This window comes from Pongo pygmaeus, chromosome 14, assembly GCF_028885625.2.
Source record: "Pongo pygmaeus isolate AG05252 chromosome 14, NHGRI_mPonPyg2-v2.0_pri, whole genome shotgun sequence".
In the NCBI taxonomy this organism is placed as follows: Eukaryota; Metazoa; Chordata; class Mammalia; order Primates; family Hominidae; genus Pongo; species Pongo pygmaeus.
The window spans coordinates 2,608,245-2,636,208 of record NC_072387.2 but is presented as its reverse complement, the minus strand read 5'-3'; positions in this window follow the sequence as shown (position 1 = coordinate 2,636,208).

Here is a 27,964-nt window from a genome sequence, read left to right as displayed (position 1 = left end):
AGTTAGCACTAATTTTTAATATATTTTAAAATAGCTAGAAGGGATGCCTTTAAATTCTTCCAACACAAAGGAAATTTTTCAAACACAAAGAAAATAATATCCATGTTTGAGGTAATGGATATTCTAATTACCCTGAGTTGATCACTGTACATTGCATGCATGTATTAAAATATCACTTATGTACCACAAATATATAATATTATTATGTATCAACAAAGGGAAAAGTGCTAAAAGTGGCTCCCAACTAAAAAAAAAGATGTCAATTTCTAAGTCACAGAAAAAGATGCTCACTTTAAATTGTAAGTTATGTGACAGAAAATAAAGGGTTGTATAGTCACTTTTACAGTCCCAGATTATCATGCATAGAACTGTCTGGCCCCGTGTGTATGTACACACAGATATACAGCCGTGCATCTCTAGTGGGGCATATTTTTCTCCCTGAAACATTTGCCAATGTTTGGAAACCCGTCTGGCTGTCTGGTTATTTTAGTAAATTAAATGTGACTGTAATTTGGCCCAATTTAGTGACTGTAATTAGGTCCAATTGCTGCCTGCACGTATATCATCGGGGCAAGTAGTCGAAGATACAATTACAGACATGATGAAACTGGCACATGTGCCTGTACAAGTGTGGCAACGATTTGACCCTGAGGCCATGTTTGAAAATGGTTCCCAGCACTAGAAGGATTTAAAATTCTTATAATGGAAATTATAGTACTAATAGGAACCTACTTACTGATCTCTTGCTTACTGCCTGTACTCATTTAAGTGGTACAATGTTTCATCGCAGCTCTAGTTCACCAGAATGCTTCAGCACAAGTGTACTACATGAATCACTATCAGTCTGTCATGCAGGAAGACATAGGTAGTGAGGAAAAAGGTGAGAACTCCCAATAATAAAATGAGTGAGACTCTGAAAGGCGGGAAATAAGGGAGGAGACCAACCCTCATATTGTCTTATGCCCAATTTCTGCCTCCAAAGAAAGAAGAAGTAAAAACTACAAGGCAGAAATGAAATCCACAAGCAGACAGCCCAGAGCCACACCCTGGGCCTGGTAGTTAAAGGTCAACCCCTGACCTAATCGGTTATTTGCATAAAAAATTCACTGTGAAGATCCCTGTCCTGTTCAGTTCCTTTCTAATTACCAGTGTCTGCAGCCCCCAGTCACATACCCACTGCTTGCTCAATAGATCATGACCCTCTCATGCAGACCCCCTTAGAGTTTTGAGCCCTTAAAAGGGACAGGATTTCCTCACTTGGAGAGTTCGGCTCTTGGGAAAGAAGTCTTGCTGAAGCTCCCAGCTGAATAAACCCCTTCCTTCTTCAACTCAGTGTCCAAGGGGTTTCGTCTGTGGCTCTTCCTGCGACATTGGGAGAGGCCAATGCGGGGAGTGACATGGGGAAGCACAGATCTCTTAGTGCTGGCTGTGTGTTCTGAGGAGAATGTGGGGGAAATCAGAATGTGGGGGAAATCAGACCTAGGATGCTTCATATGGCTGATAGTACCGGCTTTACAGCTGCAGCAGGCTGTGACAGGGGAAGGCACGTTCCTGGCTAAGCAGCATCTGAAACTCCCATAACAGGACCAGGTCTGGTGGAGCCAACAGTGAAAATCAGAGTGAAAGTGACCTGCAAGGGAGGACATGAGAGGGAAAGCATCAAAATTGACTCCTTTGAAAAGCATAATAAAAATTTTTAAAAAAAGATTTAGAGGTGATTATAGGATGAAACAATGTTCAAAAGTTAAGGACATAGTGTGAATTAGAATAGCCCTGTTTTAGTGTCGGATGGCTTGCCAAAGGCACTATAGAAAAATTGGCCGTGTGTTTTAAGGTGGTGACTAGGGTCAGAAAACAGCCAGGACATTCAGACCTAGTCTTTATATTGACTCATGGCTAAATGAATGCAGCCCTGCCTAGTAGTTTACTGTGGAATGCTTGCAACTCATGGCAAGAGAAATCAGCTGCCCTGGCAGCTACAGAGTTAAAAGGAGACACAGAGGCTTGTAGCACCTCCCAGCCAAAAGTGAAAGTAAAATCAGCTGCCCCAGCAGCTATGGAGACAAATTAAAAGACCTCAGAAAAGGCAGAAAAACCGGTTTCGTAAGAACCACAGAAAAGAATACAGACCCCTCCTCCTTACACTCCAATCTACCCGCTTTACCAAGGTAACGGTACCTAAGGAATTAAGTTCAAATGGATACATGCTGCGAGTCTCATCCAAGAAAGTGAAAGGACAGCTAAAATCAGGCAGGCTGTCTCAGGTCTGGTTGTGCCTAAGATATGCTCATGCCTCTTAAGAGGACAGGAGGATCCCGAGATCAGGAGGCAAAGGAAAAGGCTGATCACAGGCTTAAGAAAGGCTGATTTACTAGCAGCAGCCCTTACGGGAAGAGAAGCTGGCTTTACAAGGAGGCATGGACGCGGGCGTGAAAGTAGTCACGAAAAAGGCTAGTCTGGAAGGGAGTTTGAAAGCCAGCTGAGGCTAGAGAGAGATTAATGTGCATGGTGCAAAAGGAAAGGACACTGGAAGGATAAATGTCAAAAAAAAAAAAATAAGGAAAATGATCAGGGCAATGGTAAGAAAACAAACAAAAAAACCCAAAAGAACAAAAAAAAGAAAAACAAACACAAAACAAACCAAAAAACCACACACACACACACACACACACACACACACACACACCAGCCAAGGGCTACTACACCCAGAAGAAACCGAAGAAACACTGCACCTGCTGTAGAAGGCAGAATTAAAAGTGTCAGAAAAAAGCTCAAATCTCCTCTAAAAGTGTCCAATATTTAAGCTTTTATATAAGCCAAGAGGAAAGATGGCTTAGTCCTGAACAAAACAGGCTGTTTGTGCACTTTCTACTCCAACCACCCGGTGTCAAGTAAGAGAGTTCTAAGAGCAACAAGGTTCTGCCACGTTTACATACCAAATTTCTTGCTCATGGTTAAGCCATTATACCAAGCCACTAAGAGGAGGAAAGAAGGAGCCCCTCCTCTAGAAGCCAAAGAGGAGAAGGATTTTAAAGGAATCAAAGAAGCCTTGACTCAGGCCCCAGGTTTAGGACTCCAGATCTAACTAACCAAGCTTTTCTTCTCGTATGTCCACAAGTGAAAGGGAGGCCATAGGGGTTCTAACTCAAGCCATAAGGTCATGGCATCGTCTGGTGGCATACTTATCCAGGCAATTAGATTCTGTGGCACTTGGATGGCCTCCTTGTTTTAAACTACTAGCTGCCACTGCCCTATTGGTGCAGGAAGCTAGTAAACTAACTTTAGAGACTGTGAATACCCTAAACCCAGTACCTTACTCCTCATTGAGTCAGTGCCAGGAGGCCCCTTTCATTGCTGTGTGGACATGGTAGATAAAGTGTTCTCAAGCCAGAGAGATTTGACAGATCAGTCCCTCGGGGACCTGAAAGTTGAATATTTTACTGATGGAAGCAGTTTCATACTAAAAGGAGCCCGCCAAGCTGTGTATGCAGTGGTGACTTTAGACTCAATAGTAGAGGTGCAGTCTTCACGTACAGAAGGTTCTGATTAGAAAGCAGAACTAATAGCTCTGACAAGAGCTCTCTGGCTAGCAAAAGGCCAAAAGACAAACATTTATACAGATTCCAAATATGCTTCTGCCACTTTGCATGTTCATAAGGTTATTTGCAAAGAAAAAAAGAAGACTTTTAGCTGCTGGAAACAAAGAAATAAAGTACAAGGAAGAAATTCTACACCTCTTAAATGCTGTGTGGCCCCCAAAATTGATGGTAGTGACGTCCTGCAAGAGGCAGCAAAAAACAAGAACACTAAGGGCTAAAAAAGATAGGAAGGCAGACAAAGAGGCAATGCAGGCTGCAATGACAACTCCACCTAAAGAAGAGGCCTTAGCTATGCCTCTCCTCTCGGAGATTCCCCTCCCGGGGATCCCAATCTATACTCCAAATAAAAGAGCTTGGCTTCCCCAGGAAAATAAGAACTACTTTGAAAGAGGATAGTACAAATTCTTCAATGGGAGGCTAGCCATATCTGAAATGGTGGCCCCCAGATTTGTAAAACAGTTCCACCACGGAACTCACATAAAAAAAATAAAAACATTATTAAGGCATCATTTTTATGTGCCATGGCTCATTGCTATTAGTCCAGCCATTTGTAAACTGTGTTTAACTTGCCCTCAGAACGATCCACGACAAGGTCCTTCTCAGCCCATGTTAGTGCAGGAAAAAAGAGCCATGCCCTGTGAAAAACTGCTTATGGACTTCACTGCATTGCCCTGAGACTGGGGCTATCAGTACAGGCTGGTGTTCATTTGTACCTTTTCAGGATAGCTCAAGGCCTTTCCCACCAGGACAGAGAAGGCACTAGATGTGACCAAGACATTAAAAGACATTATTCCCAGATTTGGACTGCCTCTAACTCTAAGATCAGAGAACGGACCAACATATATGGCTGAAATAGTTCAGGACTTAACTCGACTATTAAAAATAAAGTGGAAATAACATATAGCCTACAGGTAGCAGATCTCAGGTAAAGTGGATAGCATAAAATGGACACTCAAGCAGCTGTTGAAGAAATTTTGTCGAAAAGCTCATCTGAAGTAAGATCAGGTCTTGCCCATGGTCCTCTTCCGAGTCAGGTGCACCCCCACCAAAAAAACTGAGTATTCGCCCTCTGAGATTTTGTTCAGCTGCCCACCCTCCATAAAAGTCAGATTAAGGGTAATCTCTGTAAACTGGGAAAACTAAATTTAAGAAGGCAAATGCAGGCTTTACGTATGGCTATGAAAAAGATGCATTGTTAAGTATATTTAAAAAAGCCTATAACTCTGACAGACACAGATCACCCTTTCAAAACTAAGGACTTCGTTTAGGTTAAAAAACGGAATTCAACCACTCTAGAACCCATATAGGATAGGTCCCATATTGTAATCCTGTCTACTTCCACTGCTGTTAAAGTTGCAGGTGTCACACCTTGGATTCACCATAGCCGGCTAAAACCAGCGGCAGTAGTGAGACCTGATGACAACCTGTGGATTAGACAACAAGACCCAGATTGCCCCAGTCGAATAGCCCTATGGCAAATCTCAACCACCGGTAAAAAGGACATCTACCCTGCTCTGACCACACCGGAGGCTGGTCAGTCTACGCATGGCTGAAGCTTGAGGATCCCGCAAACTCTGCTCTAGTCACATCCCAGAAGCTCCCTAGTGTACACACAACAGAAGCTAAGAGGACAATCTCCAGATAAGTAAATGTGAATACAATTTATAACCCTAGTTATAATTCTGTCAATACTGATTGTTCTGTTGTTATGTTATTACTGCAAATACTGCAAATCTCTATGCCCAGAGGAAGGTTTGTGTGCCCATATGTTGTGTAAGCATGTTTCTATTACATACAACAATCTTGTTACCATTTCCGTTTACACTAAAAGGGGATAAATCTCCTGAAGGATGTCCACACTGTGTACACACTACCTGGGTAAAAAATACCATAGTTAAAACTCTACTGTACCATACCTACTATGAATGTACAGGAACTAAGTTAGGAATATGCACGTACAACCAGATGACCTATTCAGTCTGTGACTGAGGAAATAATCAGCTATATGTATGTTATGACCCTGGGCTCTTACCCTGTGAATTCTGGTTTGAGGTACATATTAAATCAGAGGGAGAAAAAGAAGGAAAGCTTATAGCTCAAACCAAAGAAGCCCCTCTCTTCTAAAAAGGGCCAATTTGTTCTTTGATGCCTGCCATGACACGTATGTTCATAATTCTGAAAACCAGATTGTAAGACAAGGGCATGCAATCCTTTAAATTTTACCATCTTAAAGCCAGAGCTACCTTTTTGGTCTACAGGACAGACAGCACTATTACAAGTTGATAGACAAGGAGCAGGTCTTGGAGTTCAACTACCAATTGTCAAAAACACTATAAGGACTCAAATGCATCCAACCCCTCAATACCAAGTTATTCTATAAGCATTTTGATCAGCCAGTGCCTGAGCTTCCCCCATCAACCAAAAAGTTATTTGCTCAACTAGCTGAAAACACAGATGGCAGCTTAAAAATTTCTTCATGCTATGTATGTAAAGAAACTAATATGGAGAATGAGTGGCAATGGGAGGCAAAGGAATTAATGCCACAAGATAACTTCACTTTGCTTAACCCTGCCAGTGAGCCAACAGCCTCAGCCAGTGTTTAATTGTGAAAAATCTCCATAATTGGAAAGTGCTGTATCACCCCATGGGGAAAGGCTTTCACAGAGGCAGTAGGAAAAACAACCTGCCTAGGGCAACTGTATTAACATGAGACTAAAAACTAAACTCTATGGGGAAATGCTCAGAATGACTCCTAATTACCAGATCTAAACACTTTCTCTCGATTCTCCACTCTAAGCTACACTTGGCATCAGCTAGAGGCTTCAAATGCTTGAAAGGCACCCTCTGACCTACACTGGATCTGTGGAGCATGGGCATATTGGCAACTGCCAGCAAAATGGGCAGGGGCATGTCTGTTAAAAGCAATCAAGCCATCCTTCTTTCTAATTCCTCTAAAGCAAGGGAAATTCTTAGAATATCCAGTTTATAATAAAAATAAAAGAAGAACTAGAAAAAGCATCATAATCACAAAAGTAATAAGAATATCAAAAAAGATGTGGACATAGAAGACTAAAAAGATAATAAATGGCCTCCTGAAAGAATCATGACATACTATGGGCAAGCTACCTGGGTGCAAGACAGGTCATGAGGGTACTGCACCATAATCTATATCCTCAGCCGCATCATGAAGTTGCAGGCAGTCCTTGAAATCATAACCAATGAAACACCGAGGGCACCAGATTTATTGGCAATACAAGCAATACAAATAGGAAATGCTATATATCAAAATAGGCTGGCTTTAAATTACCTCTTATCCTCAGAAGGAGGAATATGTAGAAAATTTCATTTAACTAACTGTTGCCTAGAAAGCAATAATAATAGCCAAGAAATCAATAATAATAAATAATGGTAATAAAAATTACAGCTAGAATGCACAAGTTGACCCAGGTTCCACTTCAGACTTGATGCAGGTAGTCCCCGGATTCCTTGTTTGGAGGATGATTCTCAGCATTTGAAAAATTTGAAACCCTCATTAGTAGGTTCTTGTTTATTCTTGGCATCTGCCTCATCCTCCTTTGCCTTTTGTCTCTGTTTATTAGGAGTATTCAGTCAACTATGGAGGCAATAGTAGCCCAAAGCACTACTGCACAGTTGATGACTTTAACAAGATATCAGCCACTGCCAGAAGAAGAAAAGTCTCAGCTCCATGAAGAGGTGGCAAATAGTGCTGCTTTCTATTAACACCTCTGTTATAAAAAGCATCAATGGGGGGAATGGAACAGGAATTATAAGAAATTAAAGAGTGTGTAAGCAAAAACTCACTTGTGTGTAAGAAAACCCAACTCCTGTTGAGAAAGAGTAACAGCTGGAGTCCTTTAAAAACTAACTGCCTCTTTTTCTGTGGCTAGTGATCCTTATCTCTCCTCCCTTGCCAGGCACTGTGAAGACCCTGTTTCCCTAGCTGTGAAGCTGCAAGGTCACTAGACAGATAAATTCAAGTCACAAAACAGGTTTTTCCTTGAGAAGTAGGAAATAATGTAATGCACGTCTCAATTGAATAACTGTCTTTGTTTTTTGCTTCTGTAGTAAGATTCTCCCTGCACAAATCTCCCCCAACCCATGAAATGCTTAAAAGGTAATTTAACCCTCTGTTCAGGACTCATTCCTTTGGATGTTAATCCGACTGGACCAGTGCACCTAAATAATTAGTAAATACCCTCCTGAACCCCATCGGCCTCTCTGATTCCTTAGAATTCCACTACATACAGGCTTCTCTACTATTGACCCCCACATTCTTTTCTTTCACACAGGAAGTCCACATGTAAAATCAAGTGTGAAACTATTCTATTTGAAGTGCATTTCTGTGCCCTAGGATCCAGATAATCACTTACCTTTTAAATTCTTGCTTTTTTATGGCTCACAGTATGAAGTTACAAAAATGAGGCAAATATTCTGATACTTTCTTGATTTTACAAGGGTAGCATCGTCCTTAGATAATTACATTCTGGAAAGACCATAATGAGCAACTCTGGACCTGGTTGATTGTCATTATTGGGTCCAATACACGGCTGCATACTAAGGGACAGTGGCCATTCTGAGTTCACAGAAAAAGCCTGACATGAGAGGGGACATTTTGCTGGACATGCCACCTGGTGCATAGAGCTGAAAAATGAGACCTGCTGGTGACTTGCTTATCAACCTTAGGGTCTTGAGGGCTTTTTAAAATCAGGGCTTTAAAAGCTTGCTTCATATCCTGAGTTCAGAAAAAACAAAATTTTTTGTTTTCTATAGACTTTTTGGTTGAAAATCGCTTTTCTATGGACTTTTAAACTAATTATTTACAACACATGCCCCATGTCTAGTAATAAAGGTGTCAGCCATCTTCAAAATGTGTTTTTACTAATATTTTATTTTAAGCTCTATTAACTAAAGATATATTTATTTATAGTCACTTTGAGTCTCCCGGATAAATATGAGACTTAAATTGTTATTTCTCATAAAGTCTTGGTGGTTGCTACGTTCTACTGTTTTGCACGTAAAAAATCAAGAAACTGTTTAGTACAATATTAGAGAATATTTGTATTTAATTAGATTTTATAGTACTATTTTTATTTTTCTCTTTATTTTTTAGATATAGGTACTCATATTTCTACAAACTGACAACATAATATACTTACTTTAAAATATTACCAGAATAATTGAAGTTGATAGTTAAAAATGAAAGACAAAAATATGAGAATTGCTGAAGCCTTGTGATGGGTATGTATGATAAATGTTAGTTTATAATTCTCCCTATGTTTTCTAAGATTTTTTATTTTCATAATATCTTTTAAATATATAATTTAAGAATTTTTGGAAACTTTCACACACTGTATATTAGCCATGTTTTACAGTAATACAAGTCAAACATCTTCTCACATGTCTTATCAATAAATTTAGGAGTACAATGTTGGATTTGAGTGTTGAAATTGGTTACAAATGAGGGACAAAAGAGCAGCCTTCTAATTGGCCATACACTAAAAGTACCTGCAACTGTGGACAGGGGTGCCACTAACACACTTTATTTAACATTTTTTCTCTGAGTCATTTTTGATAAGGGATATTTTAACCCTATGATGACATCATTACAAGTTTCTAATAATCTGTGACTCAGAGTGTCTTCAATAATGTACTATTATTTAATTTACATTTCTGGCCTGGTAAATCTAACTAGGTAATTTATGTCTATTAATACATTTTACAAATGTAATTTTTTTCTTATAACTATTTGCCATGAACATTTTATCTTTGTCTTTTCCTCTTTATTTAATATGCATTGAGAAGAATAATAAATGGGTTTGGTTTTAGAGTCTGTGAGTTCGTTCTCCAAAAGTCAACAGTAGTACATTCTATTTTTGGGATGTTTCATTTGGAAACATTTTAGAGGGATATAATTTTATAACAAAACCATCAAATGTTTTAAGTGTACAATTCCAAGTTTTTAAAATATACTTACAGACAACCATAACCACAATCTAATTTTGAAATAACCTTATCACTATGGAAAAAGTAATTAATCTGTTTTGTACTTATTGATTTCATTACCCTGGTCATAGGCAATCATTAGCCTGTGTTTATATATAAGCCTTTTATTAAAAGTTATTTTAAGTGAAATCGTAAATTATCTGCTCTTTTGGGTTTGGTTTATTTTACTTACTTTAGTAATTTTGAGGTTTTTTTCCTGACATAGGCGGTATTATCACTTCATTTTCTTTGTTTGGCCAATAGTATTTTATTGTATGGACACACCACACACTATTTTTTCTGTTATTATTTGATGAATATTTTCGTTTTATCCCCTTTGGGCTATTATAAATAAACTGCTTTGATCATTTACATCTGATTCTTTGTGTAGTCATAGGTTTTCATTTCTTTTGAGTACATAACAGAGAGTAAAATGTCTGAGTCATATGGTGATACTATTTATAACATTTTGAGTAATTGCCAAATTGTTCTTTAAAGCAGTTGTTTTTTACACTCCCACATACAATGTGTGAGGCTTTCATATATTTGATATCTTTGGCAATCTTTTTTATTGCCTTTTACAGCTCTTCTAGTATTTCATTGAGCCTTTGATTTGAATTTCTCTAAACTAATAATGTCATATAGTTTAAATTTGATGACAAATTTTGCTTTTTATCTGTAGAAATATTTAATTCAAGTTCTTTGCACATTTTTCAAGTAGTCAATTGTCTATTTATTATTGATTTATAAGACTTTGTGGATTTGAGCAAGATGGCTGAACAGACAAACCAAGGTGGAACAGCTGACAGCAAGGGACCAGGATGACTGGCACACTCTCAACAGAGGGCAGGTACTGATAGTGGATGGAAGAAAGACACAAAAGCTGAGCTTAAGATTCAGAAGCTGGGAACCCTGAACAGGGCTATAGTGGAACTAATTTCTGGTCCCCCATGACTCTGAGAGAAACAGGTGAGTTTAACTGGCAAGGAGCTACCTGCTTTCCTGACTGGCCTCTGGAATCCCAGTGGCAGAGACCCTCTGGCCACCATGGAAAATGAGTTGAAAGGAAGAGCTGCTTAGAAAAGTGATAGGAGCAGCACACCAGCCAGTGCAGAGCCAAGAGGGTTTATTGTGGGAACATCTGTAGTGAAGTATGTCCAGGGATGCTCATACCCATAAACTTAACTTGCTCCCATAAGAGACGTTAGCCCTAGGGGAAATTTTGGACAAAAAGTCTGCAGGGTGGTGGCCCATCAGATGGGGCTGTTTTGACTTGAGCATGCGTTGGTGTGATGGCCTCTCCTGTGGCCCCAGTTTGGCCATGCATGCTTGCAGTGCAGCCTTGAGTGCCCTGGGGTCCTGCGGCATAGATCCTGAACTGGCAGATCATGTCTGACCAGTAGACAGCTCCAGGGGGGTGACCCCATCCGGGCCCCAGCCTGCCTGCTGCCTTTCCTCACTGCAACTTCCGCCCAAGGCCCATTGTCTCCCCACATATCACTATGCTGGTGTGTGTGTGTGTGAGTGTGTACATGCATGGAAGGATCTTGGTTTCCCTGCCCTGTCAGTGCACATGTGTATATGCATTCTGCCCTGGCACTTCCATTGGTAGGAGTGTACTCCAGGCCTCCACCCCTGCTATACCACCATTGCAGACAGAGTCTTGGGGGAAACAAAGCCCACCAGCCCCACCACACCAGCACCCTTCCCCTTTGCCAACACTGCCATTTGAGTACAACTAAGCACACAAAACAGCATACTCTCTTCAGCCCTGAGCAGCCACTGTTGCCTGCATGAATACAGGCAAAACCACTTGAGTGAGCCAAGCTTATAACATAATTAAACCCCTAAGGTCATCAAGCAGAATAAAAGGAAAAATCCAAAAGTTGACACCTTCAAAGATTAAATAAATATCACCCCAGAAAGATAAGAAAGAACAAGCATAAAAACTCTGATAACTCAAAAAGTCAGAGTTCCTCTTTTCCTCCAAATGGCCACAATACCTCCCCGGTAAGGTTATAAACCAGTACAAGATGGCTAAAACTACAGAAATTGAATTCAGAATATGAATAGAAATAAAGATCATTAAAATGCAGAAGTACCTTGGAACTCGATTGAAAAACTTTAAGAATCATAATAAAATGATACAGGAGCTGACAGACAAAATAGCCAGTATTAAGAGCATAACTAACCTGAGAGAGCTAAAAAATCACACTAAATTTTTTATAACAAATTCACAACTATTAATGGTAGAATAGACAAAGCTAAGGAAGAATCTCAGAGTTTGAAGACTGTTTATGTGAAGTAAGACATTCAGACAAAAATAAAAAAGAATAATAAAACCCCCAAGCCTCTGAGAAATGTAAACTTATGTAAAGAGACCAAATGTATGACCCACTGGTGTTCATGAAAGAGATGGGGAGAATGGAAGCAATTTGAAAAACATATTTTAGGATATCATTCATGAGAACTTCCCCAACCTGGGGAATGCTGGCTAGAAAGGCCAGCATTCAAATTCAGGAAATGCAGAGAACTATAGTAAGATACTTCACAATACAATAATCACCAAAACACATAGTTACCAGATTCTTCAAGCCTGAAATAAAAGAAAAAATGTCAAAGACAGTGAGAGAAGAAAGGGAGGTCAACCACAAAGGAAAGATCATCAGTGTAAAAGTACACCTCTCAGCAGAAATCCTACAAGCCAGAAGAGACCAATACCATTATTTAACATCCTTGAAGAAAGTAAATTCCAATCAAGAATCTCATATTTGGCCAAACTAAGCTTCATAAGTGAAGGAGAAATAAAGTTCTTTTTAAACAGGCAAATGCTGAGGAAATTCATTATTACAAGACATGCCTTACAAGAGCTCCTAAAGGAAGAACTAAATATAGGTGAAAAAAAAATTATTAGCCACCAAAAAAACACATTGAAGTATACAGACAAGTGACACACAAACAAGTCTTCATAATAACCAGCTACCATTATAATGACAGCATCAAATGTACACATGTCAATACTGACTATGAATGTAAATGGGCTGAATGTTCCAATTAAAAGGCATAGAGTGGGAAACTGGATAAAGAACAAAGAACCAATGATATGCTGTCATCAACACACATTTCACATGCAATGACTTTCATAGGCTCAAAACGAAGGGATTAAAAATCTACCAAGCAAATGGAAAACAGAAGAAAGAATGGGTTGCAACCCTAATTTTAGACAAAACAGACTTTAAAACAACAAAGATTTAAAAAGGCAAAAAAGGCATTACAAAATGCTAAAGGGTTAAATTCAACAAGAATATATGTATTCTTATTTAAATATATACATTTTAAATATACACACACCCAACTCAGGAGCACCCAAATTCATAAAACAAATTCTTAGAGGTCTTTAAAAAGACTTAGATTCCTACAAAATTATAGTGAGAGACTTCAACAACCCATTTACAATATTAGATTATTAAGGCAGAAAATTAATAAGATATTCAAGATCTGAATGCAGCACTGGATCAAATGGATGTAATAGACACCTTCAGAACTCTCCACCAAAAACATCAACATACACATTCTCATTGCCACATGGCACATACTCTAAAATCAACCACATGACATAAAACTGTCCTCAGCAAATATAAAAGAATTCAAATTATGACAACCACTCTCCCAGACCAGAGTACAATAAAATTGGAGGTAAAAGTTGAGAAAACTAAGACTCAATACTGTATGATTACATAAAAATTAAATAACTCACTCCTGAACGACTTCTGTGTGAATAATGAAATTAAGGCATCAATCAAAAAGTTATTTGAAACTAATGAGAACAAAGACACAACCTACCAGAATTCCGGAGACACAACTAACTCAGTGTTGAGAAAAAAACTGATGGTGCTAAACACCCACCACAAAATGTAATAAAGATCTCAATTTAACCACTGAACATCACAACTAAAAGATCTAGAGAATGAAGAGCTATCTAACTCCAAAGCTAGAAGAAGACAGAAATAACCAAAATCAGAGACAAACTGAGATTAGGACACACACAAAAAACTAAAAGATTAATGAATCCAGGAGTAGGATTTGTTTTAAAGGTGGACTACTAGCTAGAATAATATAGAGGAAAAGAGAGAAGGTCCAAATGAAGACAATCAGAAACAACAAAGGGCATATTACCAATGACTCCTCAGAAATACAAATAAACATCAGAGAATATTATGAACACATTTATGCAAAAAAACTAGAACACCTAGAACAAATAGATAAATTCCTGGACAGGTACATCTTTCCAAGACTGAACCAGGAAGAAATTGAATCCCTGAACAGACCAATAATATGCTCCAAAATTGAATCAGTTATAAATAGACTACCAACTTTAAAAAGCCCAGGAAAAGATGAATTCCCAGCCAAATTCCATCAGATATGCAAAGAAGCATTTGGTACCATTCCTACTGAAACTCCCAAAAATTTGAGGAGGAGCATCTTCTTCCTCATTCATCCTATGAGGCCAGCAGCCTTCTGATACCAAAACCTGGAAGAAAAGCAAAAGAAAGAAAAATTTCATATCTTTGATGAACATTGATGCAAAAATTCTCCATAAAATACTGGCAAACGAAATCCAGCAGCACACCAAAAAGCCTATCCACCACAATCAAGTAAGCTTTTTCCCTGGGATGCAAGGTTGGTTCAACATATGGAAATTAATAAATGTGATCCATAACACAAACAGAACTAAAGACAAAAACCTCATGATTATCCTAATAGATTCAGAAAGAGCTTTTATTAAAATTCAAAACTCCTTTATGTTAAAACTCTCCATATACTAGGTATTGAGGAAACATGCCTTGAAATAATAAAAGCCTCCTATGACAAACCCACAGTTAACGTTATACTGAATGGGTGAAACTGGAAGCGTTTTCCTTGGAAACTGGCACAAGACAAAGATGCCATCTCTTACCATCCCTGTTCAGCATAGTATTGAAAGTCCTGGCCAGAGTAATCAGACAAGAGAAAATAATAAAAGGCATTCAAATAAGAAAAGAGGAAGTCAAACTACCCATTTGCCGATTTTATTAGTCAGTGTTCTGTGTTTATGGATTGGAAGAATCAATATTAAAATGTCCATGCTACAGATTCAATGAAATTTCTGTAAAAATACCATTGACATTCCTCACATAAATAGATAGAACAGCTCTAAAAAAGTCTTAAATTTCTGTAAATCACAAAAGACCTAGAATAGCCAAAGCTATCCTGAGCAAAAAGAATAAAACTGGAGGAATCCCATTACATAACATACATTATTACCTTACATATATTACATAAAATTATACTACTGATCTATAGTAACCAAAACAGCATAGTACTGGCATAAAAACAGACACACAGAAAAATGGAGCAGAATAGAGAACTCAGAACCAAAACCATCCACCTACAGTTAACTCATTTTTTACATAGGCACCAAGAAAATACATTAAGAATAAAAAATCAGTCTCTTCAATAAACAGTGCTGGTAAATCTGGATATCTATATGCAGAAGAATAAAACTAGACCTCTATCTTTTGCCACGTGCAAAAATTAAATCAAAATGGATTAAATATGTAAATGTAAAACCGCACACTATAAAACTTCTGAAAGAAAACTTTGGGGAAACTCTAAGAAACCTGGGATTAAACAAAGATTTCTTGAGTAATATCTCACAAGCACAGGCAATCAAAGCAAAATGGAAAATTGTTATCACACCAAGTTATAAAATTTTGCACAGCACAGAAAGGAATCAACAAAGTGAATAAACAACCCACGGAATGAAAGAAAATATTTTCAAACTACCTATCTGAAAATGGATTTGTTACAAAACATAGAAGAAGCTCAAATAACTCTATAGAAAATAAAATCGAATAATCCTATTTTTAAAAATAGGCAAAATATGTAAACAGACATTACTCCAATAAAGACACACAAATGGCAAATAGGTATATGAAAAGATGATCAACATCATGAATCATCAGAGAAATGCAAATCAAAATTACAATGAGCTATTACCTCACCCCAGTTAAAGTGGGTTTTATCTAAAAGGCAATAACAAACACTGACAAGCATGTGGAGAAGAGGGAACCCTCATATGCTGTTGGTGGGAATGTAAGTTGGTGGAGCCACTATGGAGAACAGCTTGAAGGTTCCTCAGAAAACTAAAAATAGAGGTACTATACAATCCAGCAATTTCACTGTTAGGTAGATACCCAAATGAGAGAAAAATCTGTGTATCAATATGATAACTGTACTCCTCTGTTTATTGCAACACTATTCACAATAGCCAAGATTTGGAAGAACATAGGTGTTTATCAACAGATGAATAAACAAAAAAGTGGTACATATACAAAGTGTAGTACTGTTCAGCCATAAAAATGAATGAGATTCTGTCATTTGTAACAAAGTGGGTTAAACTGAAGGTCATTATATTAAGTGAAATAAGCCAGGTATAGAAAGACAAACTTCACATGTTCTTACTTATTTGTTAAAGCTACAAATGAAACAAAATAATTAATGGAGATAAAGAGTAGAATGATGGTCACCAGAGGCTGAGAGAAGTAGTAGAAGGTTGGGGGTGGGGAGGTGGGGAGGTGGGAATGGTTAATGGGTACAAACATGTAGTTAGAAAGAATGAATCAGTTCTAGCATTTGACAGCACAAGGTGACTCTAGTTAATATAATTTAAGTGTACATTTTAAAATAACAGAAATTGTATAAGTTGGTTATTTGAAATCCAAAAGTAAATACTTGAGTTGATGAATACCCCATTAACTCCGATGTCATTATTACACATTGTATGCCTGTATCAAAATATTCCATATACTTCATAAATGTATACATCTACGATGCACTCAGAAAAACCAAAAATTAAAAAATTAGGATATACTTTAACACAAAAAATACTATTACTAGAGATGAAGATAGATTATAATTACAAGGATAAATTCATGAGGAAAATAAATTAACATATATGAATGTAACAAAAGTTCACAGAAATACATGAAGCTAAACTGACAGAAATAAAGGCAGAAATAGTTGCAACAATAGTTGCAACAATAATAATTGCAAGATTTACTTCCCTACTTACACTATTGGGTAGAAGAGCTAGACATAAGAGAAACAAGGAAATAGAAGACATGAATAACATAAACCAAATAAAACTAGAGACATATGCAGAACTCTTCACCCCAAATCAGAATATATATTCTTCCCAAATGCACATAGAACATTCTCTAGAATGGAGAATATGCCGCATCATAAAACAAACATCAATAAAATTGAAAGATCAAAATAATGAAATGAATGTTTTCTAATCACAAAGGAGAAAATTAGAGACCAAAAAAGCAATAAAATTGGGAAATGCAAACGTGTACATTAAATGACACACTCCTAAATAATTAATGAAAAAAAATTTGCAAATAGTGTCAGAAAATATTTTAAGATAAATAGAAATTTAGACAAAACATAATAAAATTTATGAGACTTAGTGAAAATTGAGCTCTGAGGGAAACAGCAGAATTACTTTATAAAAAACAAAGAAATCTTAAATTAATAGCTTAGTGCTTATTGAAGCATTTAATGAAAATGAACTACCCAGTTCACCAGAGGCAAATACTATCAGTGGGGTCAAAAGTTAGTCATGCTGACAATCGTAGGAGGAAATACTTGGTAACAAGACACTGAGAATTAGGATTGTGATAGTACTCCTTGGAATCTAGAAAAAAATGGGGATGCTCTAGGCTAGACAGATTCTCAGGAAAAACACTAAAACCCTAAGCTCCCACCTGTTTGTCTTTTAATCTCTGCATGAGCAGAAAGTATAGGCAAAAGCAGAGTTAGGACTTTATGGCACACATACAGATTCCAGATGAAAGGATCAGAAGATTCATATTTTGAGAGGGCTAAAATATCTAAAGTCTTGCTGTCCTATTAAAGTTTAGTGAAACTATATTACAGATTCACATTGCTCACTTCTTCCAGTAATCCAGTAATCTAGTAAAGCTTGATTTTGCCATTTGAATCCTCTGATAAATGAAGTCAGCCTCTATCTTGAGGTGCTTTTTGGGATGTTGGAGTTATGGCCACCATGACATTGCTATTGGTTACACTACTTTGTAAGTCAACAATGAGCTTGCCACAGAGCTGTGTAACTGAATTCTGACCCATGTGGGATGTCGTTAGCTTGATCTTTCTGTTTTGAGATGGGTCGATTTGAACTCTATGAAACACCTCAGGAGGCCACTTGGTAATTAGAAATAACATATTCTAGAAGGAAATTAGACTAAAATACAAACCGCACTAAAGTAAAAATTAAAATTCATATTTGGTAGAAATTTTATGCCACCCTCCACTATCTCAAGCAAATTTTCTGACTCTGTGGGACTCCAATTTACTGAATATTTTCTAAATATCTGTTCCTGGTTCACTAATGGGCCAGGGAAGATGACACCTCCTGGTGTTCACTGGGCTGGTGTAGATGTTTGATCTCATTGTCAGTCAATGAAGAACCTGATTCAGGAGTGATTACTTCACTCAACTGTCAGAACTGAGAGTTCTGTGTTATTGCCACATTCTACGTGTTTAGGCTTCCACATTGAAAATGATTAACTGTCTAATTAAGAACATCTTCTTTGGGTTTGCAAACTGAAATTTATCTTAGTTGCTGATCAAACTGTCAGGCCATTCATTTAGAAGTTCACAATTAGGGCTATGTCTCCAAAAAGGTGAACCACTATCAAGCCTAAATCCATGTCTACTGCAGAGGTCATCGCTGCATGCCAGGTTGGTGGTTCTTGGTGAAAGTTGATCTACGTGTCCCATGATTGGGGAAGTACCAGACCATTTCCGGCAGAATAACTGCCTTAGACTTTTGACCCATTACTTGAAGTATTGGTCACTAGTGTTGACACCTTCAGCATAAAGATCAGCTGACTCCAGCCACATTATGTGTTATTTGAAGCTAATCCATGTCATCTTTTAGGTATTTGAGACCACTTAAATTCTCTCTCTCTCTCTCTCTTTTTTTTTTTTTTTTTTTTTTGCTTTTATCACCAAATCTATTAAGATGAGCCAATAGTCTCATTTTAACTTATTTTCCTCATCTGGGTCCACAGCTCTTGGTTAGCTAATGTGTTGATTAAATGGTTTATTAGTCACCTTCTTTGGTCCCAGAAGAGATTATCTCCCGTTGACTGCCTCTAAGATATAGATAACATTGTTATTGAGTAAAAGGAGCTCACTTCTTGAAGTGCTAGAAGCCAGTACTATGGCACCAGGTTTTTAAGAGAAAGCAATTTTATATTGAAACGTGACTCTCAAGCTCAAATCTGTCTCTCTGTGTTGGCTTTATGGTAATAATATTATTTAAAAGGACTTATGGGGTGAATTCTGAGATTAGTCTGTGATTAGTGGAAGGAAAGGGAAAGTGGAAAGTTCTCAGGCAAGAGGACTGATCTCTTGTTGCCTCCTCATGGATCTCATGTGCAAACTGAAGGGGAGTTGTGATGAAACACGTAGTGAAAATTCAGGCTATGACCTCAGCAAGGTCATTCTGCGGAAACACCATTTGGCCATATTGATTCCACCAATTTAAGCCAGTTTGTTTATTTCATAAGTAGAGGAAGTTTCAGTGTTTTAGCAAGTTGAGTTTTTTTTTTTCTCTTGTCTGTTATTCTGCAAGCTCAAGAGTTTCTGTTAGATACTGGTGTTCTTTTAACTCTGCAGAAGACTTGCAAAATGATTGCGGCTATAGGAATCTATTTTCCAAATTTGAGGATCCACACTGACATTCCTGGGCAAGATGTGTTTTCTCCTAACTGCAACCTCCAGGCAACCTGGTTTGTATGATTTCTGAGTAGCAGTCCAGCCAAAAACGGGGTTATGGAACTCCAATTTATTTCTGATTATGTTGTATATAAACATTCTTCTCTCTATTACAACTGACTCTACTACATAAAATGTCTACAATAAAATAGGAGGGAATCAGATAAAGGTACAATTATAAGTATTGGAATGGATCATATTAATTCTGAGGATGTAGAAGAGGAGCAACAACCTGAAACCTGGGGAGTGAACTTTCGACTTAGACCTCAGGAGCTATGGGAAATGGATAGGCATGAATAACCTTTTTTCTTTCAGAGTTACCCCTGGCACACTCCAGAAAAGAGTCTGGCAATAATTTTGGGATAGGATAAGAGTAGGATTAGTTAGACCAGATGGAAGGGCAAAGACTAGGTTTATTTTTTCCATTTCATCCCTCATATCACCCTTAAGAATCCTCTGGGCTAGGCACGGGGGTTCAAACCTGTAATCCCAGCACTTTGGGTGACCAAGGCCGGTGGATAATGAGGTCAGGAGATAGAGACCATCTGGCCAACATGGTGGAACCCAGTCTGAACTAAAGATACAAAAATTAGCCAGTCGTGGTGGCAAATGCCTGTAGTCCCAGCTACTTGGGAGGCTGAGGCAGGAGAATTGCTTCAACCTGAGAGGCCAAGGTTGCTGTGAGCTGAGATCATGCCACTGCACTCCATCTTGGATGACAGAGGAAGACTCCATCTCAAAAAAAAAAAAAAAAAGAATCCTTTGGAATTATCCCATTTCTCTGCAATGTAGTAATGAAATTCTAGTGAGGAGCATGCATTCTCAGTGCCCAGGTGTCTGAGGCCACAGTTAAGTTGCTTCAGGGGAAAAAAAAACACAAAAGCAAAAACAAAAACAAGAAACCCTATTGCTTTGTTTTTTTCTAAAAAGATTAAATGCCCCATGGTTTAGATTAAGCTGGATCTACAAAACATTGAGTTCATCTTTTATTTTCTCTGTGAGCAGAGGCTCCTCCTTCTGTTTTTCTACCATCTAGAGATGAATCTATATTTGTCAATATTGACATAAATCAGAGACATAGATCACATAAGAACCCGAGACAAGCCTTCAAGATTGTCTGACTCTTGCTCGTTTCTCTTCTCAATTATGATGTCAGAGAAAAATACCTGAGATGAAGTCTCTCAGGAATAGTTAGAATATTCCACTTCTAGAGAAGATGGTGAGGCAGGGCAAGACTCACAGTGAGAATAAAAGCTTCTTCTCAGTCTTTCAGTGTATTTGTTTCTGGTAGATGAATCCAGAAAAGATTCCAGAGCCAGGGAAGAGCTATTTGAGAAGGTAGAATCACTGTAGATCAGAGTACCATGTCACATGTTTATTAGTCACCTTCTTTGGTCAAATTCTCAGTGCTAAGCCTCTGATAGGGCTTCAGAGTAATGTATGCCTGTGGAAACCTCTAATTCCATTTGAAAGATGAAGATCTGGCTCTGGAAGAAGTCTCCTATCTGACAGAACATCATGCTTCTGTGGGTGTGAGATTCTGTGCCTTTCCTCAGCAGACACCACTGACTCAATAATTGTTTAAGAATCATGCATAAATAGGCCTTCTTTATCATGAATTTCTTAAATAATAAAACAGAGAAAACCTATTTATCGACGTTCAAACGGAGTAAAAGCGTAAGAAACTTCACACAGAAATTTTTATAGAAGGAAACTTGGGCTCTGTCCATCCCCAGAAATCTCAAAATTCTGGCACAATCTGTTATAATTAACCTTATCAGAGCTTGATTTTTTTTTGCTATATATATTTACCTTTAATTGGACCTTAAATTTGTTATGCGTTTTAAATTTTTTTTTTGATAGAATCTTGCTCTGTCGCCCAGGCTGGAGTGCAGTGGTGTGATCTCAGCTCACTGCAAGCTCCACCTCCTGGGTTCACACCTTTTTCCTTGCTCAGCCTCCCGAGTAGCTGGGACTACAGGCGCCTGCCACCACACCTGGCAAATTTTTTGTATTTTTAGTAGGGACGGGGTTTCACCTTATTAGGCAGGACGGTCTCGATCTCCTGACTTTGTGATCCACCATCCTTGACCTCCCAAAGTGCTGGGATTACAGGCTTGAGCCATCATGCCTGGTCAAGGATAAAACATTTTTTATCCTTTGTGGTAGAAACATCAAATTGCCACATCCCAAGTATTAATAGAACTCTCCAGTGCAATTGTTATTGCTTATTAACTTTTCGCTGTGGTCTGGATACTTGTGTTCCTCACTCTCCACATTCATATTTAAAAACTTCATCCACTTGTGGATTCAGTGTGATACTATTAGTTATAGGACCTTTGAGAAAGTTATTAACTCAGGAGGGCTGCATGCTAACGAAAAAATAATAGTGCCCATGTGAAGGAGGTTGAAAGGAATATTCTTGCCCCTTCTGCCATGTGAAGACATAACCAGAAGGTGCCACTTGTGAGGAAGAGAACCTCACAAGAAAGAGCCTCAGAAAGTTGTTATACAGCAGAACATCTTTCTCTCCTGAGAGATTCTGCCTAACAGAGCTGTATAGTGGACTCTCTTTAGAATGTGAGTTTTTGCTTACCAGAGTCCTTAGTACTGCTAGGGCCTTTCACCAAAGAAATGGGGTCACTTCTTGAAGGTATCATTCTTCTTTCAATAAGACCTACCTTGCTTCAATAAGACCTACTCAAAGGCTTTTCTGCACTGCCGACTGCTCGCCATTCTCTCCCAAGTCATCTGATTACTTGCGCACAATTATGCAATTACAGCACCTCCTGCACCAGTCCCTGAGGAAATGGAATGCAGCCAGAGCCACGGGTTTGAGGATACAAGCTGAGTTAAGGTCTTTATGTTTAATGTATTAATTCTGTGATCCCAAGTATGTCATTGTGCCTCTCAGGGGCTCCATGGTCTCACATCCTGCACAGTGGGGATTATGGTGGCATCCAGCTCCAAGGGATCTCATAAGATGTGTACAAAATGATACCCATGACTCTTGGGGGTTGATACTAAACACAGCTACTGTGTAAACTTAGAGAAAGAAACTACAAGCGGTGGGACATAGCTTGAATACCTCTCAAACATGCTTGGGTTTTATAACTTGAATCTTAAGAAAGTCATGTCCCCTCTTGAATTTATTTTTCAAAATCCATCATGAAAACATTGAAATTGAATAAAATTTAGATGTTGTTATTCTTTGGCCAGAACAACAACAATAACCACAACACACATTGTAATACCTTCTCATTTTATTTAGAATCAGTCCCATATGTCTCATCTTGGCATAAGTAGTGAATAGCCTTCATGATGACACATAATAATTTTTATTTCCAACTCTACCTACCCATGTGTAAACAGTAAGTGGTTAGTGACTCACTTCATGTCAGTAGAATACATTTGAAAATAGGGAATGTCACTTCCAATATTTAATTATGAAAAGATTGTCACTTGCCTCTTACTTTCTCTCTCTTGTGTTATTGTTTCCTTCCTTTTTTCCTGTCTTTCTCTCTCTCTGTCACATACTTTGCTCTGGAGAAGCGAGCTTCAATGTTTTGAGCTTTCCTTTTTACAGGCTTGTGTGACAGAGAATAGTGAGAGTGCCCTGACCAAAGACAGAAAGAAACTAAGACCTCAGACCTAACAATAATGCCACAACTAACCAGATTGAGCTCAGAAGTGCATCCTTCCCAGTCAAGCTTCAGTTGAGACACAGCTTCAGTCTCATGAGTGAGAGGTGACAGCATGCTGGCAGCCCTCACAGCCCTCGCTCACTCTTGGCACCTCCTTGGCCTTGACGCCCACACTGGCTGTCCTTGAGGAGCCCTTCAGCTCACGGCTGCACTGTGGGCGCCCCTTTCTGGGCTGGCGAAGGCCGGAGCCGTCTCCCTCAGCTTGCCGGGAGGTGTGGAGGGAGATGCGCGGGCGGGAACTGGGGCTGGGAGCGGTGCTTGCAGGCCAGCGCGAGTTCCGGGTGGGTGTGGGCTCGGTAGGCCCCACACTCGGAGTGGCCAGCTGGCCTCGCCAGCCCCAGGCAGTGAGGGGCTGAGCACCTGGGCCAGCAGCTGCTGTGCTCGACTTCTCACCGGGCCTTAGCTGCCTCCCCGCCAGGCAGGGCTCAGGACCTGCAGCCCGCCATGCTTGAGCCTCCCCCTCCTCGTCATGGGCTTCTGTGCACCCGAGCCTCCCCGACGAACTCCACCCCCTGCTCCATGGCGCCCAGTCCCATCGACAACCCAAGTGCTGAGGAGTGCGGGCGAACAGCGTGTTACTGGCAGGAAGCTCCACCTGTGGCCCTGGTGCAGGGTCCACTGCGTGAAGCCAGCTGGGAACCTGAGTCTGGTGGGGACTTGTAGAAACTTTATGTCTAGCTAAGGGATTGTAAATACACCAATCGACACTCTGTATCTAGCTCAAGGTTTGTAAACACACCAATCAGCACCCTGTGTCTAGCTCAGGGTTTGTAAATACACCAGTTGACACTCTGTATCTAGCTAATCTAGTGGGGACGTGGTGAACTTTTGTGTCTAGCTCAGGGATTGTAAATGCACCAATCAGCACCCTGCCAAAATGGACCAATCAGCTCTCTGTAAAACAGACCAATTGGCTCTCTGTAAAATGGACTAATCAGCAGGATGTGGGTGGGGCTAGATAAGAGAATAAAAGCAGGCTGCCTGAGCCAGCAGTGGCAACCCTCTCGGGTCACCTTCCACACTGTGGAAGCTTTGTTCTTTTGCTCTTTGCAATAAATCCTACTGCTGCTCACTCTTTGGTTCCACACTGCCTTTATGAGCTGTAACACTCACCACAAAGGTCTGCAGCTTCACTCTTGATCCAGCAAGACCACGAAACCACCAGAAGGAAGAAACTTCAAACACATCCGAACATCAGAAGGAACAAACTCCAGGCATGCCGCCTTTAAGAACTGTAACACTCACCATGAGGGTCCGCGGCTTCATTCCTGAAGTCAGTGAGACCAAGAACCCACCAATTCCGGACACATGAGGACATTGTGGTAGACCCATTCAACTAAGCTGTGTCAGTATTTGTGGCCAACAGAAAATATGACATAATGCATATTTGGAATTTTAAGCCAGTACACATTGAGCTATGAGTAGAATTATTTTTTCTAATTTTATTTACAGATTGCTCCTAGTTAGTGTAGAAAAGTGCAATTTAATATTGTGCATTTATCTTGTATCTTGTGACTTGCTGAACTCATTTATTAGTTCCAGTTGATTTTTGTAAACTCTTTAAAAATTCTTGCATATAAGTTGATGCCATTTACAATAAAAGAGTTTATTTTATAAACTTAGAATTGTTTTATTTGTTTTTATTATATAATTTCTCTTCCTAACACCTTTAGTTCAATTTAGTAGAGTAGCAAAAGTAGCCATGCTTATCTGTTTCCCAGACTGTGAGGTAAAGCTCCTAGTGTTTCATTAGCAAGTGTAATTTTAGTGGGAAATTTTTATGAACCCTTTTTAGTAGTACTAGTAAGTTTTTTCTTCCTAGTATTTAAGTATTTCATAATGAATCAGGGTTGTTTGTATCACAAGTTTTCTGTGTCTATTGAAGGGATCATTTTATGTTCTACAGTTTATCAATGTTGTGTATTAAATTTTTGGTTTTTAGATATTAAGCCATTTCATTTGTAAAAAGATTGTACTTGGCCATGGAGTATAATTACTTTTATGTGTTTCTGTATTTAATTTACTAGTACTTTTTGAGAACTATGTGTCTTTATTTATCAGCCATAAGTATCCATATTATTCCTAACACATGATGGGTTTGTCTGGCTTTGGTATAGTAATATTGGCCTTATAAAGTAATTAGGGGTTGTTTATCTCTTATCTATGTATGGTGTGTATTTGTAAAGGATTGGTATTTTTATTAAATGTTTTGTATAATTTAACAGTTAAAATATTTGACTCTGATTTTTCTTTGTGGTAAGATTTTTAAAATAATTCAATCTTTTATTATAGGTCTCATATCTTCCACTTCTTGAGCTTCATTTGTTAAATTGGGCTTATCAAGTTATTTACTTCTAATTTGTAACAATCCATGTTTCCAGATCTAGGCAGCTGGCATGCCTGTTATGTGGGATAATGGAGCTTTGTGAAAGTTTTATGTATTGCGTGGGATAATGTAGCTTTGTGACAGTCAATAAATACCCAAGTTTTTCCTCTGCTTAAGGATTGAGACTGTAATTTTTATACTCATACTTGCATGTATTGCCTGAGTCAAAAAAGCTACTACATCTAAAAGAAAACAATGAAGCATACCATTTGACATGAAGTTTTATCAAAATGACACATTAGCCTACCCCCTTTTCTTCACAAATATTTAGAAAAGAAAAGAATAAATTTAAATAAGATTACAAAATAATTTAGTAAATAAAGAATAGTACAACGAATAAAAGTTTAACGAATCAGGGTGATTAGTACTTAGTAGCCCCTACAATGTTTTAGAAACTAATCTAAGTCATTTACCCACATATACTTAATAGCTAAGAGTCTAAAACATATACTTCAGAAATTTGTTAATAATGACAAATTGAAATATTTACAATTATATTAAATGACATTAAGACCATCAGAAATCAAATGTTTAACATACAGTAACTAAATAAACACAAGGAATGATAAATAACTTTATTAGAAAGTTTGACTACTAGTAAGAGAGAAAAATTAATAAAATTTTTCAGCAGTGAAGCAAAGATACACACTGTATGACAGAGGGGGAAAATAAGTGACAAGGCTTTAGGCCTAGCAATATCATTCACTTTATGAGAGCAGAAATTCAACAGGTCATATCTTCTAGGACACTAAAATGACAGTAGAAATTCTAAATTGTACTCAACAAGTAATACTTAGCCATACACAAATTTTGCTCCTTTAAATTAATTTATAATATAAACAGAAGATTCCACAAATTATTTTTGTGAGGTCAAGGACATACTCAAAGGAAGCACAGTGACTAGAGTCAAAAGACTTGAAATAAGATAAGTCATTCTATCAACTTAATGTTTTACAAAAACAGTAGTTCTCTTTGTATCTAGGTCAGTTCTGTTCACTGTAGTTAAGTATATATTTTGAAAAAGGCACATAAAACAAAATTTTAAGTATCAAAAGAACTATCCTTTACAAGTGACTATTACTACATATTTGAGAGAGATGTTTTGAATGAAGAAACGGAATATCTCATAGGATGCGGTTGTATGTTGTCCAATGCCTATGAAATATTCCACTCTTGTGTACACTGTGGATATTTGTGCTTTCAGAAGAAAAGGCTACATATTTTTAAATATTTTAGTGTAGACAAGTAAAAGTTCTCAAGAAGTTACAGGAACCATAAAAATGTTGAATACAGTTTAAAAATATATAAGCACTTGATGAAAGCTAAAGTAAATCAACAGAATAAGCCAGAGAAGTAATCAAACTGAAAAAAAGTGGTCCCTTCCGATACTGATTGATCACAGGGATGTCAAGTCTGTGTGCTGTCCACCTTCCTTCAAGGGAAAATGGAAGAAGCACAGAAATAACATGACTACAGACATCTCAAATGTGATATTTCCCAAATATTGGAACCAAGTTAAAAACTGAAGAACACAAGGAAATAAAAACACACTTCTGAAGAAAAACTAGGCCACCATTTTCCATATTAAAATAGCATATTTGAATCACAGCCCGGTAGAATGTAAAGAATAAAAAAAAGACAATGTATAGGTTAACCACTAAATTAAACACAGATAAAAAGATTAGTAAACCTGAATATTGAATAGAATGAATATAAACAAATATAGTAAAAAGAGATGACATTTTATAAGATAAGTTTAACAAGATAAAGGCTGGGATGAAACGCTAAACATGTCAATTATTTTATTAGAACAAAAAGTATGAATGAGGCAGAGCAAATAAGGTCAGCCAGATCCGAGACTTGGGAAAAGAAAATCATTCCCTCCATGGAAGCACCCGCAAGTGTACTTTGCAGAGGGCCCAGATCAGAGAGGAATGAGAAGTGATTGCCATTCTTGCAATCAGTGTTATGCGTTTTCTTGCAGCCCAGGTTTATATAACTGTTCTAAGTCCAGTAAATTGTCTATAGCTGCACAGCTATTAAGAGGCTGAGACGGCAGTCAGGACCAAATCTGCTAAATGTCCATAAACTACACTACCTCATGGAAGTTCTCTGGATCTTGAAGACTCTGGAGAGTGACACTTCTGCAAATAGACGCATAATTTATTTGAGATTCTTATCCATCTGTTATTATCCTTTACCATTAGTAATAATCTCCTCTGAAAAATGCTTCTGAACCACCTTGCAAGGTCTTTTAATAGTTTGGGAAATTGGGGCAGGGCATGGTGGCTCACGCCTGTAATCCCAGGACTTTGGGAGGCTGGGACGAGTGAATCATGAGGTCAGGAGATCAAGACCATCCTGGCTAACACAGTGAAACCCGTCTCTACTAAAAATACAAAAAATTAGTCTGGCTTGGTGGC